General features: G+C 37.1%; 1 protein-coding gene across 4 annotated transcripts in view; it reads right to left on the bottom strand.

Moving 5' to 3' along the window:
- Window positions 1-16052, bottom strand: part of APOOL (apolipoprotein O like) — a 105013-nt gene that overhangs the window by 67309 nt on the left and 21652 nt on the right. The window lies entirely within an intron of this gene.

The following is a 16052-nucleotide window of genomic DNA, read 5'->3' as shown; positions in this document are numbered from 1 at the left end:
TCATTTAAGTGTATTAAAAACTCAAGCATTCCAAACAATTCATACCTTTTTAGGATATAATTCCTAAAATTCTCCTCTCATGCTAAATGGTAGAGTATTATTTTCACCAATTTGTTAACTACTTACTTCATATGGAATACAGCAATATAGCAATTAGCAGGAAGAAGTGAATATAAAATTTTACAGGTGAAGTGAGATAGATTATGATATTCATTCAGTTCACAAATATTAACTGAGTAATTACTATATGCCAGACCCATTGGGAACAAAACAACAATTATCGCTTTCATGGAGCTGACATTCTAGTGGAGTAGAGACAGAAGATATACACAATACATAAATTATATGGTATACTACAATCGATAATGCTAAGGAGAAAGTAAAAAATAAGGGTCATCTGGAGTACTAGGTGATTCAGGTTGTATCTTGACACATAATTTATAATTACATTATTTATAAAAATAACTTCCTACCATTACAAATCTTATTCCCCTAATACATTCCTTTTTAGCTATTATATTTAATGCTTGATCTAAAGCCAAAAGTGACCTTTGTTTTTGATATAACTTGATTTAAATTAAGAATGCAGGAAAATTAGTCTCTAAGAACAAAGTGCTCCAGTGTTTATCCAGTATCAAAATAATTCCTAAAGATTATACATTCAACAAGGCCAAATGAAAAACTCTCCAGGGAACAACTATTTTAAGAGCTTTATTCTTTAGACTCAAAAGGAGGGCCTGATGAAATTGACAAAAGACATCCACAGGGAAGAGGTTTCTCTGGCTTACACATAAGTGGAATTGTTCAAGAACTGGAAGAAACACCAGCCAAAGGATTCCAAATGTTCTCGGATAACAGTGATAGTAACTGCATTTCATTTCTGACATATGTTTCCATAATTTCTGGGCAAAATAAGGGAAAGTACTGGTACTAGTAAAGCAATTTCCTGTTTAGGCATGACTCTGATTTAGATTGAGACTCCAAAAATATACAGTAAAATTAAGACTCAACACTAATAAAAAGAGATTGTTTTCACTGTTTTTCTACCTTCAACCTTCCCTCTGTACGTATGTCAGCATCATAGAACAATTTATCTAGTCCTGGCTTCCCGAAATACATCACTTTTGATTTCTTATACATATTTGGTATTTACTAATGAAATAACAAGATTCCCACTCAATATATAATGTCAGGTAACAAAAAAAAATATTAAAACTGATGCTGGCAAGAATGTTCTCCTATGTACCTGAAAAAATATTTTAATAAAGCTCTGAAGTGATTATTTGAAGCAAGTCAATTCTTACAATATTTTAAAGCTATTTTTAAAATACCTGATTAGACATTACTTCCTAGATAAAAGAAAAATATCTTTGAATATTGCTAATATCTGAAAAAATTTCAACAATGTTCCCATAGTCATTTTACTTCACATAATGGAAAAATAACATGTAGACTATAAAATAAGTTCATAGGTATTACTTAATAATTATAATCCTGTGCTACAGAGTGTGGACTAATTAAACTAGTGGCCTAAACTTTTCCATATTTCAGCCCGGGAACTTGGGGCACAGTTTCCAGCCTGATATATGAACTTTCCATATTTCAGCCTGGCAACTTGGGGAGTAAGCCACTAATTAGTCCACAGAAGAGAACATTCTTGCCAGCATCAGTTTGAATATATATATATATATATATATATATATATATATATATTTTTTTTTTTTTTTTTAAGTTAGGGCTTCCCTTACAGTGCAGTTGGTAAAGAATCTGCTTGCATTGCAGGAGACCCCAGTTCAATTCCTGGGTCGCAAAGATCTGCTAGAGAAGGGATAGGCTACCCACTCCAGTATTCTTGGGCTTCCCTTATGGCTCAGCTGGTAAAGAATCCGCCTGCAATGTGGGAGACCTGGGTTCCATCCCTGGGTTGGAAAGATCCCCTGGAGAAGAGAAAGGCTACCCACTCCAGTATTCTGGCCTGGAGAATTCCATGGACTGTATAGTCCATGGAGTTGCAAAGAGCTGGACACAACTGAGCGACTTTCACTTTCACTAAAAAGTTAAAACAGTAGTATAACCTTGAAAAATGCCCAAGTATTGATATCCTTGCTACATTTTCTACTCTGTAGGGCAGAGTCCATCCACCTTGACTTTCAGTGATAAAGCTGTATGGCATAATGGCAAAAATATAAGCTCACAAGTTGCACAGACTTGGTTTTGAACTCAAGTTTTGGAGCTTACTGTCTACGTTTGGGCAAGTTACTTAAGCTCCTAAGAGGTATGCTGCCCAATATGGTAATTACTAGCTACACTGTTGTTCAGTTACTAAGTCATGTCCGACTCTTTGCAACTGCAAAACTCCAAGCTTCCCTGTCCTTTATCATCTCCCAGAGTTTGCTCAAACTCATGTCCATTGAGTCAATGATGCCATACAATCATCTCATCCTCTTGGCCCCCTTCTCCTCTTGCCCTTAATCTTTCCCAACATCGGGGTCTTTTCCAATTACTTGATTCTTTGCATCAGGTGGCCAAAGTATTGGGGCTTCAGCTTCAGCATCAGTCCTTCCCATGAATATTTAAGGCTGATTTCCTTTAAGACTGACAGGTTTAATCTCCTTGCAGGCCAAGGGACTCTCAAGAGTTTAGTCCCAGCTCTGTTCTTAGACTATGTAATCTCTAGTTAAGTCACAGGCCTACGTTTCTTTATTTGTAAAAATATCTTGTGCAGACAATCTCTGAGAGCCTTAGACCTGCACTCTCCAATAGGGTAGCCAATATCCACATGTTATTTAAAATTGTATCTCAATTAATGAAAATTTTAAAATTAAAATTAAATTTTAATTAAAATTAAAAATTAGTTCTTTCATCCCCCTAGCCACATTTCAAGGTCTCAATAGATACATAGGACTCTAGTGGCCACCAACTGGACAGCACAGAAACAGAACATTCCTACCATAGGGGAAAGTTTTATTGGATAGCACTGCCTTACAGCTCCAACATTTAGGATTTTCTTATAATTCTATCAAAAAAGAGATTAAGATTTTAATGAGATATATACACTCCTATGTTTATCACAGCATTATTCACAATGGCCAAGATATGGAAACAACCCAAAAGTCCATTGACAGATGAATGGATAAAAAAGATGTGATATACATATATATGCATGACTGCCTGTGCACTAAATTGCCTTGATCATGTAACCATAGGGTTACTCTTTGTAACCCTATGGACTATAGCCCCCCAGGCCCCTCTGCTCATGGGATTCTCCAGGCAAGAATATTGGATTGGGTTGCCATGCTCTTCTCCAAGGGATCTTCCCAACCCAGGGATCAAACCTTGGTCTCTTATGTCTCCTGCATTGGCAAGTAGGTTCTTTACCACTACCACCGCTTGAGAAGCCCATACACAATGGAATATTATTCAGCCATGATAAAAGAGGATATCAAACTATTTTCAACGATATGGATGGACTTTGAGCATATTATACTAAGCCATATAAGTCAGAGAAAGACAAGTACTGGAGAATGTCACTTAGATGTGAAATCTAAAAAGTCAAACATGTAAAAACCAGATAGTAAAATGATGGTTACTAAGGGATGTGGGGGAGGGGAATAAGACTGATGGGGTTTAAGGGTACAAACTTGTACATAGTAAATAAGCCATAGAGATCTAATGCACAATATAGACAATGTTGTAATATAATTATATCATTTGATAAATATTATATAACAGCAGTCACATTACAACCTATACATGTATAAAAGCAACATACAATACACCTTAAACTTACACATTACATATCAAATTTATTCAATAAGAAATGATTATTTCTGATTTCAAATATACCAGTTTTAATTCTAAATCCATCTATTCAGGGCATATATATTAACCTGAAAACAGCAAAAGGAAGAACTGGACACTATTTATGCCACTGCAGAAGAATATAATGGCATTATATTTTTAAGAGAGTAAAATATGAAAATGAGAAATTTTATCCTGTTATAGGAATGATGGTTTAAATCTATAAATCAGAAAACATTCTCATAAAATTGTGAAAACAAACCTATGAAACAGTTGACCCTGGAACAGTGGAGGGCTTAGGGGTGCTGACCCTCCTTGCAGTCAAAAATGTATAACTTTACAGTTGGCTTTCTATATCTGTGGCTCCACACCCACAGATTCAACCAAACTGGGATCATGTAGTACTGCAATAAAAATTTAGTGAAAAGAATCTGCATATAAGTGGACCTGTGCAGTTCAAACTCACGTTGTTCACTGTATTCATTATACTTACATCTTTCCATTTTTTACACAAATAGTAGTCAAACAACTGTGCTAGATACGAGAAAAATAAACATAAAAAAATATGCCCCCACTTCCCATGCCCCATTTCCAAGGGAATTTACCATAACTTTTCTATCCTTGTCTCTGTTCACTACTCTCCCTCAGGAATTCGTTGACATAGTTAAGCTCAACTGGTTGCTTATTTCCATGTCATAACCCCCAGGAATACCCTCTTTACTATATCGGCATTCTTAAGAACTACTTAGATACAGTACTCTTCATGTGGTCTTTCCTACCCCTCTAATTATATATATAATTATTTCTAATTAGAAATAGTCAACCAAATCCAGGAAGCACAGAGAGTCCCAGGCAGGAAAAACCCAAAGAGGAACACACTGAGACACACAGTAATCAAACTGACAAAAATGAAAGACAAACATAAAATACTAAAATCAACAAAGGAAAAACAACAAATAAAATACAAGGGAATTCCCATCAGGCTATCAGCTGATTTCTCAACAGAAACTCTACAAGCCACAAGGGAATGGCATGATATATTTAAAGTGATGAAAGGGAAGAACCTACAACCAAGAATACTCTACCCAGCAAGACTCTCCTTCAGATTTGATGAAGAAAAATCAAAAACTTTCCAGACAGGCAAAAGTTAAGAGAATTCAGCATCACCAAACCAACTTTACAATAAATGCTAAAGGAACTTCTCTAGATGGGAAATAAGAGAAGGAAAAGACCTACCTCTACAAAATAAACCCAAAACAATTAAGAGAACAGTAATAGGATCATGTGCTGTGCTGTGCTTAGTCAGTCAGTCATGTCCGACTCTTTGTGACCCCATGGACTGCAGCCCACCAGGCTCCTCTGTTCACGGGATTCTCTGGGCAAGAATACTGGAGTGGGTTGCCATGCCCTCCTCCAGGGGACCTTCTCAACACAAGGATCAAACCAGGTCTGCCACACTGCAGGCAGATTCTTTACCATCTGAGGCAGGGAAGCCCAATAGGATTATATGTATTGATAATTACCTTAAATGTAAATGGATTAAATGTACCAACCAAAAGACAAGACTGGCTGAGCAGATGAAAACATGTACATGTATGAAAATATGTGCATTCCACTTACCACATCACTCTGCTTGACCCCCCCCTCCCCAAATTGCAAGTAATTATTTGTTAGGTTAATCATGTTCCGATTATAGCTTGCATTTGTAATTATCTTTTTTTTTGAGGGGGGGCAGGGGGAGGGTCTGGCTAATGATCGTGAAGGGCTTCCCTGGTGGGAAGGGCTCAGAGGTTAAAGCGTCTGCCTGCAATGCACCTGCAATGCGGGAGACCTGGGTCCAATCCCTGGTTCGGGAAGATCCCCTGGAGAAGGAAATGGCAACCCACTCCAGTATTCTTGCCTGGAGAATTCCATGGGCAGAGAAGCCTGGTGGGCTACTGTCCACGGGGTCGCAAAGACTGGAACATGACTGAGCGACTTCACTTTCACTTTCATTGATCGTGAAAACCAATAAACATTTTTCACTATTATGATTATGTAACTATTCCTCACTTAAAACAAGTGTACTGTTATTGGTCAACAGAAAAATAATAGAATTCTGTATCACAAAAACTACCATTTAATAGAAAAACCTGTAATCACTTTTTAAAATCCAGATGCATATCAGAATTGTCTTGGAAGTTTTTTAAAAATTCAAATGCCCAGTTACTGCTTTATTTTTTCCACCAGAGCTCCAGATATGATTCTAGTTAGCATCCGTGTTTAAAAACAACTGAACTATATGAGGACCTTTTATTTTTATCTAGTTAAATGGCAACCCACTCCAGTATTCTTGCCTGGAGAATCCCAGGGACAGAGGAGCCTAGTGGGCTGCCGTCTATGGGGTCACACAGAGTTGGACATGACTGAAGTGACTTAGCAGCAGCAGCAGCAGTTTGCTTCACTTTTTTCTATTTCATATTCAGTGCTCCCGTTTCATTTAGTTTGTTTTCAATTTTTCCAACTTTTTTTTATGTTATTTCTCAAGCCTTCATCAAGTGTAGCAGAAAATCTCTTGTATACACATAGATGAATAATATGCGTAATATATATATATTAGAATACTTATGGGTTTTTGCTTAACTAAAAAATGTATAACGTTTGATTCCACTTGTTTGACTTAGTATGAATAGAATGTAAGACTTCTAATTTTAAGAAATAGATATGCCACAAGAAAAAAAGGTTTACTGTATAGCATAGGGAAGTATAGTAAATAGCTTACAATAACCTGTAATGGAAAATAATTTCAAAAATAATATAAATGCATATATAACTGAATCACAAAACAAAAGAATTCTACTTTTTGAAATTTAGAAATGTTCATCTTTTTGCCAGTTTTTCGAAGTGTCCTATGGACATCTTATAACAACGTATGAGACACAAAATCTGATTATATTTTTTTAGGATGTAAGATTAATATAAATAGAAATCTATTATATTTAAATTATTAATGATATCATTCAAGATGCTCCTATTCTTATTTTTTCTGTACTTGATAAAATATTGTCAGAGAAATATTAATATATCTCACTAAGATTATACTTATTTTTCTTTCCTCTTATATTTTCTGATTTGCTTTATGTATCTTTGTTTCTTGTTGTTAGGTGTCTAATGGTTTATAATGTCTATCTTCTTTGTGAACTGTACCTTTTATCATTAAAAATATTCATCTTTTTTCATTTAAAAGTAAATAATTGATTTAAAAAAAAAGAAAAATAGCTAGAGCATATTAAAACCAGCAAAGTTAAATAACGAAGATATCGAAAGACGAAGAACAGGTTAAATTCTCTCTGGTTAAAGATGAATGGGAAGTACTTGTTACACTTCAGTTCTAATATTCATCAAAATTAAAATTCCAGTACTTAAAACGTCCAATCTTAAATTAGCTAGAACAAATAACTGCCCACCTCAGTATGGCTTGGATAGATATGTTTGTTTGTTTGTTTTTCAACTGTAGCATTAACGTGTAGAACATTATGTTAAAGCATTTCAAGCACCAAGTGCTTTAATTATGATGTAATAAAGAACTAAATTATTTTCAAATTTATTTCACCTTGGAGTACGGAATGAAGCAGGGCAAAGGCTAATAGAGTTTTGCCAAGAGAACACACTGGTCATAGCAAACACTCTCTTCCAACAAACACAAGAGAAGAATCTACACATGGACATCACCAGGTGGTCAACACCGAAATCAGATTGATTATATTCTTTGCAGCCAGACATGGAGAAGCTCTATACAGTCAGCAAAAACAAGACCAGGAGCTGACTGTGGCTCAGATCATGAACTCCTTGTTGCCAAATTCAGACTTAAATTGAACAAAGTGCGGAAAACCACACTTTGATTTGATTCAGGAATGACCTAAATCAAATCCCTTATAATTATACAGTGGAAGTGAGAAATAGATTTAAGGGACTACATCTGATAGACAGAGTGACTGATGAACTATGGAGAGAAGTTCGTGACATTGTACAGAAGACAGGGATCAAGATTATCCCCATGGAAAAGAAATGCAAAAAAGCAAAATGGCTCTCTGAGGAGGCCTTACAAATAGCTCTGAAGAGAAGTGAAAAGCAAAGGAGAAAAGGAAAAATATAAGCATCTGAATGCAGAGTTCCAAAGAATAGCAAAAAGATATAAGAAAGCCTTCCTCAGCGATCAATGCAAAGAAATAGAAGAAAACAACAGAATGGGAAAGACTAGAGATCTCTTCAAGAAATTCAGAGATACCAAGGGAACATTTCATGCAAAGATGGGCTCGATAAAGGACAGAAATGGTATGGACCTAATAGAAGCAGAAAATATTAAGAAGAGGTAGCAAAAATACACAGAAGAACTGTACAAAAAAAATCTTCATGACCCAGATAATCATGTTGGTATGCTCACTCACCTAGAGCCAGACATCCTGGAATGTGAAGTCAAGTGGGCCTTAGAAAACATCACTATGAACAAAGCTAGTGGAGGCGATGGGGTCCCAATTGAGCTATTTCAAACCCTGAAAGATAATGCTGTGAAAGTGCTGCACTCAATATGCCAGCAAATTTGGAAAACTCAGCAGTGGCCACAGGACTGGAAAACGTCAGTTTTCATTCCAGTCCCAAAGAAAGGTAATGCCAAAGAATGCTCAAACTACCGCACAATTGCACTCATCTCAAACGCCAGTAAAGTAATGGTCAAAATTATCCAAGCCAGGTTTCAGCATTACGTGAACCATGAACTTCCAGATGTTCAAGCTGGTTTTAGAAAAGGCAAAGGAACCAGATAAAATTGACAACATCCGCTGGATCATCGAAAAAGCAAGAGAGTTCCAGAAAAACATCTATTTCTGCTTTATTGACTATGCCAAAACCTTTGACTGTGTGGATCACAATAAACTGTGGAAAATTCTGAAAGAGATGGGAATACCAGACCATCTGACCTGCCTCCTGAGAAATTTGTATGCAGGTTAGGAAGCAACAGTTAGAACTGGACATGGAACAACAGGCTGGTTCCAAATAGGAAAAGGAGTACCTCAAGGCTGTATATTGTTACCCTGCTTATTTAACTAATATGCAGAGTACATCATGAGAAACGTTGGGCTGGAAGAAGCACAAGCTGGAATCAAGATTGCTGGGAGAAAGATCAATAACTGCAGATATGCAGATGATACCATCTTTATGGCAGAAAGTGAAGAGGAACTCAAAAGCCTCTTGATGAAAGTGAAAGAGGAGAGTGAAAAACTTGGCTTAAAACTCAACATACAGAAAATTAAGATCATGGCATCTGGTCCCATCAGATTAGATCAGATCAGATCAGTCGCTCAGTCATGTCCGAGTCTTAGTGACTCCATGTATCGCAGCACGCCAGGCCTCCCTGTCCATCACCAACTCCCCGAGTTCACTCAGACTCATGTCTATCGAGTCAGTGATGCCATCCAACCATCTCATCCTCTGTCGTCCCCTTCTCCTCTTGCCCCCAATCCCTCCCAGCATCAGTCTTTTCCAATGAGTCAACTCTTCGTAGGAGGTGGCCAAAGTACTGGAGTTTCAGCTTTAGCATCATTCCTTCCAAAGAAATCCCAGGGCTGATCTCCTTCAGAATGGACTGGTTGGATCTCCTTGCAGTCCAAGGGACTCTCAAGAGTCTTCTCCAACACCACAGTTCAAAAGCATCAATTCTTCGGCGTTCAGGCTTCTTCACAGTACAACTCTCACATCCATACATGACCACAGGAAAAACCATAGCCTTGACTAGACGAACCTTTGTTGGCAAAGTAATATCTCTGCTTTTGAATATGCTACCTAGGTTGGTCATAACTTTCCTTCCAAGGAGCAAGCATCTTTTAATTTCATGGCTGCAGTCACCATCCGCAGTGATTTTGGAGCCCTTTAAAGTCTGACACTGTTTCCATTGTTTCCCCATTTATTTCCCATGAAGTGATGGGACCAGATACCACGATCTTCGTTTTCTGAATGTTGAGCTTTAAGCCAACTTTTTAACTCTCCACTTTCACTTTCATCAAGAGGCTTTTTAGTTCCTCCTCACTTTCTGCCATAAGGGTGGTGTCATCTGCATATCTGAGGTTATTGATATTTCTCCCGGCAATCTTGATTCCAGGTTGTGCTTCTTCCAGCCCAGAGTTTCTCATGATGTACTCTGCATATAAGTTAAATAAGCAGGGTGACAATATACAGCGTTGACGTACTCATTTTCCTATTTGGAACCAACCTGTTGTTCCATGTCCAGTCCTAACTGTTGCTTCCTGACCTACATACAAATTTCTCAAGAGGAAGATCAGGTGGTCTGGTATTCCCATCTCTTTCAGAATTTTCCACAGTTTATTGTGATCCACACAGTCAAAGGCTTTGGCATAGTCAATAAAGCAGAAATAGATGTTTTTCTGGAACTCTCTTGCTTTTTTTATGATCCAGCAGATGTTGGCAATTTGATCTCTGGTTCCTCTGCCTTTTCTAAAACCAGCTTGATCATCAGGAAGTTCACAGTTCACGTATTGCTGAAGCCTGGCTTGGAGAATTTTGAGCATAACTTTACTAGCGCGTGAGATGAGTGCAATTGTGCGGTAGTTTGAGCATTCTTTGGCATTGCCTTTCTTTAGGATTGGAATTAAAACTGACCTTTCCAGTCCTGTGGCCACTGCTGAGTGGGAAATAGATGGGGAAAAAAGTGGAAACGTTGGCACACTTTATTTTGGGGGACTCCAAAATCACTGCAGATGGTGATTGCAGCCATGAAATTAAAAGATGCTTACTTCTGCAAAGAAAAGTTATGACCTACCTAGACAGCATATTAAAAAGCAGAAATATTACTTTGCCAACAAAAGTCCGTCAGGTCAAGGCTATGGTTTTTCCAGTGGTCATGTATGCATGTGAGAATTGTAGTATGAAGAAAGCTGAGTGCCGAAGAATTGATGCTTTTGAACTGTGGTGTTGGAGAAGACTCTTGACAGTCCCTTGGACTGCAAAGAGATCCAACCAGTCCATCCTAAAGGAGATCAGTCCTGGGTGTTCATTGGAAGTACTGATGCTAAGGCTGAAACTCCAGTACTTTGGCCACCTCATTTGAAGAGTTGACTCATTGGAAAAGACCCTGATGCTGGGAGGTATTGGGGGCAGAAGGAGAAGGGGATGACAGAGGATGAGATGGCTGGATGGCATCACCGACTTGATGGACATGAGTTTGAGTGAACTCTGGGAGTTGGTGATGGACAGGAAAGCCTGGCATGCTGTGATTCATGGGGTCGCAAAGAGTCGGGCACGACTGAGCGACTGAACTGAGCTGAACTGAATTATTACTAAATCCTAAAGAAATCAATCCTAAAGGAAATCAGTCCTGAATATTCATTGGAAGGACTGATGCTGAAGCTCCAATACTTTGGCCACCTGATGTGAAGAACTGACTCATTGGAAAAAACCCTGATGCTGGGAAAGTTTGAAGGCAGGAGGAGAAGGGCACAACGGAGGACAAGATGGTTGGATGGCATCACCAACTTGATGGACATGAGTTTAAACAAGCTCCGGGAATTGGTGATGGACAAGGAAGCCTGGCATGCTGCAATCCATGGGGTCACAAACTGACACACGACCGAGTGACTGAACTGAATTATTACTAACACCTGAAAGTGTCAAAAGTTCATCTTAGATAAATAAAAACTAAAGTAGAAAATTAAAATAAGAACAGGGAATGTAGCAGTTACATAAACACTTTAAACATCCTCCAGAAATAGTAATGTAGATTGGTGCAATTCAATTTTATTCAGTTTATGGTAATCAGAGTCAGGAAAATACTAACTTACTGTCAAAAACAGTAAACAAATTTTCAAAAACATCTAAAAGCTCCCTTTCACATACATATTTACAAGCATTTGTATATCAAAGAATCTAGGCTATATCTACCTTATAGTGTTGTAGGAAAGGAACATTGAGAGCATTCTATTTACTTGAGAATATGATAATACTCCAGTAAGAGATGATTTTCAAGGTGTTGTCAATTTAGAGTTCAGTTGCTACTAAATTTCAAAAGAGCATTATATAAACTATACAGAAAATAAAGTGAATCTTTCTAAAATACTGTTTTGTTTTCCTGGCTCAACAAACAAGCCATCTTAGTTTCTCCCTCTGTATATATCCTCGGGGGTTAGCAGACATTTGGTCTTGTTCAAAATGTCTGTAAGACATTTGGCCCACATCAAAAGGTCTTTGATATTTGGTCCTATCCAAAAGCATTTGACACAGATCAAATATGCTCACGGATGTTTTAGACGGGACCAAATTTCAAGGAGGTGTTGTCCAAATGTCTCATTAACCAATTGTCTTATGGATCAAATGTGTTTGTTAGACCCTCTGGCTCTAACCAAATTCATCTTCCCAGGCCAAAATATGTCAAGTACATTCCTTCCTCAGTGCCTTCACTTCATTTTCTCTGCTAAAGTATCTACCCCTCTCCTAAACCTAACAGTGACTGGCACATACTAGGTACTCAAAAAATATCTGGAGAATGAATACACTTGTCCAAACCCTGCCCTTCCTTGAAGGTCTAGCTCAAGTCCTACTAGCTCACTCAGAGCCATCTTTCTAAATTCATAAAGCTCTTCTTTGTGTGAAACACTAATCTGGAATTAAACAAACATAATGTTATGTTACTATTTACCCTTAATTATATACATATATAGCCTATTTTTCTAATAAAATATAGGTTCCTAGTGAGTAGTCTTATGCCTTTTTGCATTCACAGGGCTCTGTAGGGCTAAGGATCTGAAAAAAGTTATAAAATAATTCACTTGTTTATATAGGGCAGTATGCATAGGTAATCTAGCAAGTTCTACTATGTAACATTTATTTACTACCTATGTGCCAACCATTTGTGAAGGGAAATGATAACTAAAGGTGCTTAAAGCTAATCTGAAATTGTAAGACTGATTCAGTGGTCTGAGTTTTTTGAGAATTCAATGAAAATTATGTATTATGGTCTCCCCAAATGTAGTTATTCTCAAAATTTTGCATATGCTTGCAGGCTCTGCCACACTCTCTGACACATTTGGGGACCCAATTAATTCAGCCCCACCACAACTAAAATTTTTCACAAATACATCTTATCCTAATTCAAGTATAAATGCCTCAGAGAAATTTTCTTAACAATTCTCACAAGAATGTTTAAAGAATCAAATAGTACAATAGATGAAAACTTTATGAACTGTTTAGTGTTAGATAAATGGAAGGAAGTATTCTTATACCACATTTCTTGACTAAATCTCAACCTTCTGAATACTATATCTAATGAACAAGCCTGATTCCTTCTTACTAGAAACAACATTCTACTTTGCATGTGCCATGCCAAAACTTCTTCATGAAATTAATGTAATTATTGTATCAAATATCTTAAAATATAATACTAAGTTGATGCATTTTTAGCTACAATGGTCAATAATACCTTGCTTAGGGAAAAATATACCTTTATACGATAATTGCTTAATTTTTAAAAGGTTTCATTTTTTGAGGTCAAAAGATTCAGAAATGGAGGGAGCTGGAAAGGTATGAAAAGAAGTATTCCTCTTAGTGTAAGGCTGGTGCCTGAGGAGCTGTTCACAAGGAAAATCTCATTAGCACAAGGATGTTTATGATTTGCGACTTAGTGACTAAACCACCACCACCACCACCATCCTTTAGTAGGGAAAAGAGGAAAGTTATAGTCTGCCATCCCTGGTAAAGGAAAAAAGTAGCTTATTCATCGCCAATTGCTCCTAGTTCTTGCTCTTTCTTCTCATCACTTCTTTCCCCCACCCGTTTTTCCCCCAGAAACTATCTCTTCTACTTATTTTTCTTTTCTAATAGACTTTAATAAAAAATATATTTATTTATTTAGGTTGCTCTGGTTCTTCATTGTTATGCACAAGCTTTCTCTAGTTGCAGTGAGCAGGGGCTACGGTTCATTGTGGTGTGTGGGCTTCTCATTACAGTGGTATCTCTTGGGAACACAGGCTCTAAGTGTGTGGGCTTCAGTAGTTGTAGCATGTGGGCTCAGTAGTTTGGTACATGGCATATGGGATCTTCCTAGACCAGAGATTGAACCCACGTCCCCTGTATTAGCAGGTGGATTTTTAACCATGGGACCAGCAGGGAAGTCCCTGTTTCACTTATTTTTCTATCCTTATTTTACCTCCATTTCCTACTTTTCCATCTTTCTCCCTTTCCTTTGTAGATCTGAATGGCTAATAGCTTGCCTTATCAGCAGGGGAGAGAAGACTGTGACTTTCTGGGTGATTTCCTTCATCCACAGAGCTAAAGTACAAACACACAGGCATAAATATGCAACTGATGAAGTTTAGCCTCTTTTGAAATATTAGGTAGGAGACAGGAAGAACATAAATTGGCCTGAAAAATCAAGCACTGCTTCAAGATAAACTAAACATTATTGAAACCAATATAAAATGGTAAGAGAGACTGGTTTCAAAATGTGTTGTGTTTCAGCACCTTCTTTGTACTAGAGTTTCAGTCTCAGAATACAAAGGGACCTTACTGGTCTTCTGGTTCAGTCATTCCTCTGACAATAGAATCCCTCCTATAACACACTACCAAGTGACCCCAAGTGAGTGTACGTACTTACCCCCTCTCAGTAATGGGAATCTCCACTAACAGATCATTCCATCTTCTTATAGCTCTATGAGAAAATTCTACTAAAGACAGAACTGAAACATGCAATTTTCACTGGTCCTGATTACACTCTTTTGGTTTATGGAGCAGAGGTCCAACCACTCTTGTCAATGAAAGCATATTGTAATTCTCCATTACTAACTTGTGTGTCCCCTATATTACTTTTTCAAGATTAATAAATTTTATGACAATGGCAAGTGCACTAACTCATCTTCTGCTTTAACAGAGATATTACCATATCTTTTTTTCTGACTAAAATTGAAACAAGAAAAGTGCTAATGCTTCATTATGTAGCTATTGTATAAGAACTATTTCTTGAGAGCAAGATAAAAGTCTTACACAAGACTGTTCTGTTTTAAAGTAATCACCAGTGAGTCACTAACATGTCTATATATATCATGGTGCTTATTTTCTTAAAGAAATAATGAGTGGGTGAATCATCTCAAAGAGAATAAGCTATTATTAAATCTACTGAGAACAGAGTCTATCGGCTAAAGCATTACTTATTATACTGGTACATGGAAAGCAGATACTTTGCTGAAAAAGGAAATTTTAAAACTCTGCCTGTATTTTTTCAAAACACTTGTGATAAAGAGCAAATAAACTATGAAAACGTATTTGTACAATTTGGGCCTTCCATGTCAGCATTTCAAACAGTCTATTTTTCAAAGGGTTGAAATGCTAAAACAAAAATAAAGAATCTGTGAAAAACCTATAGGGGTAAAACAGCCACAAACTATAAAGGCTTTAGCATCTCAATCCTCAAAGGTTTGAGACTCTAGCATACCTTAATTTACACTCTTATCAGTTAGCTTTTTAATAGATGATCAATGAAAATGGTAATCTCATTTCCACTCTACTAGAATTCTACCAAGAGAATCCTTAAATTTGGGTTATTCAAAAGGAAACTTTTCTTAATGCCTGTTTCACATTATAGTTTTTGAGTAAACAATCTCAGAAATAACCTCTGCATTTAAGTTACACATAAATGGAATGGTAACCAAATAAATACATTGTATTTTACACTTTTAAAGATGATTTCTCTCTTTAAAATATAATGAATAACCATCAAGGGTCTGAAACAAATCAAAATAATTCTAAGAAGAAACAAGGATACCCAGCTTCGATCCCTGGGTCAAGAGGATCCCCTGGAGAAGGAATTGGCCATCCACTCCAGTATTCTTGCTTGGAAAATTCCATGGATGGAGGAACCTGACAGGCTAAAGTCATACGGTTGCACAGAGTAAGACACGACTGAAGGATTTCACTTCAAGAAGAAACAAGGCTATAAATATGTACTCATTTTAATAAAAACTGAACACAACAAATTCCTATTCTACTTGTTTGAAACTGTTATTGTTCACTCTTATGAAAAGCCAAGTTACCAGCCTACTGGCATACAACAATAATGAATACTTGGGAATGTTTTCCATAGTAAGAACTTCTGTTTCCTTGGTCTCAAAATTACTTGATAAATAATTCTTCTATTGATGGAAGTAATCAAGTGGTACAAAAAAATTCTTCACGACCCAGATAATCATGATGGTGTGACCACTCACCTAGAGCCA

Source organism: Bos indicus x Bos taurus, chromosome X (genome assembly GCF_003369695.1).
Source record: "Bos indicus x Bos taurus breed Angus x Brahman F1 hybrid chromosome X, Bos_hybrid_MaternalHap_v2.0, whole genome shotgun sequence".
NCBI classification, from domain to species: Eukaryota; Metazoa; Chordata; class Mammalia; order Artiodactyla; family Bovidae; genus Bos; species Bos indicus x Bos taurus.
This window is presented reverse-complemented; position numbering and strand designations above follow the sequence as displayed.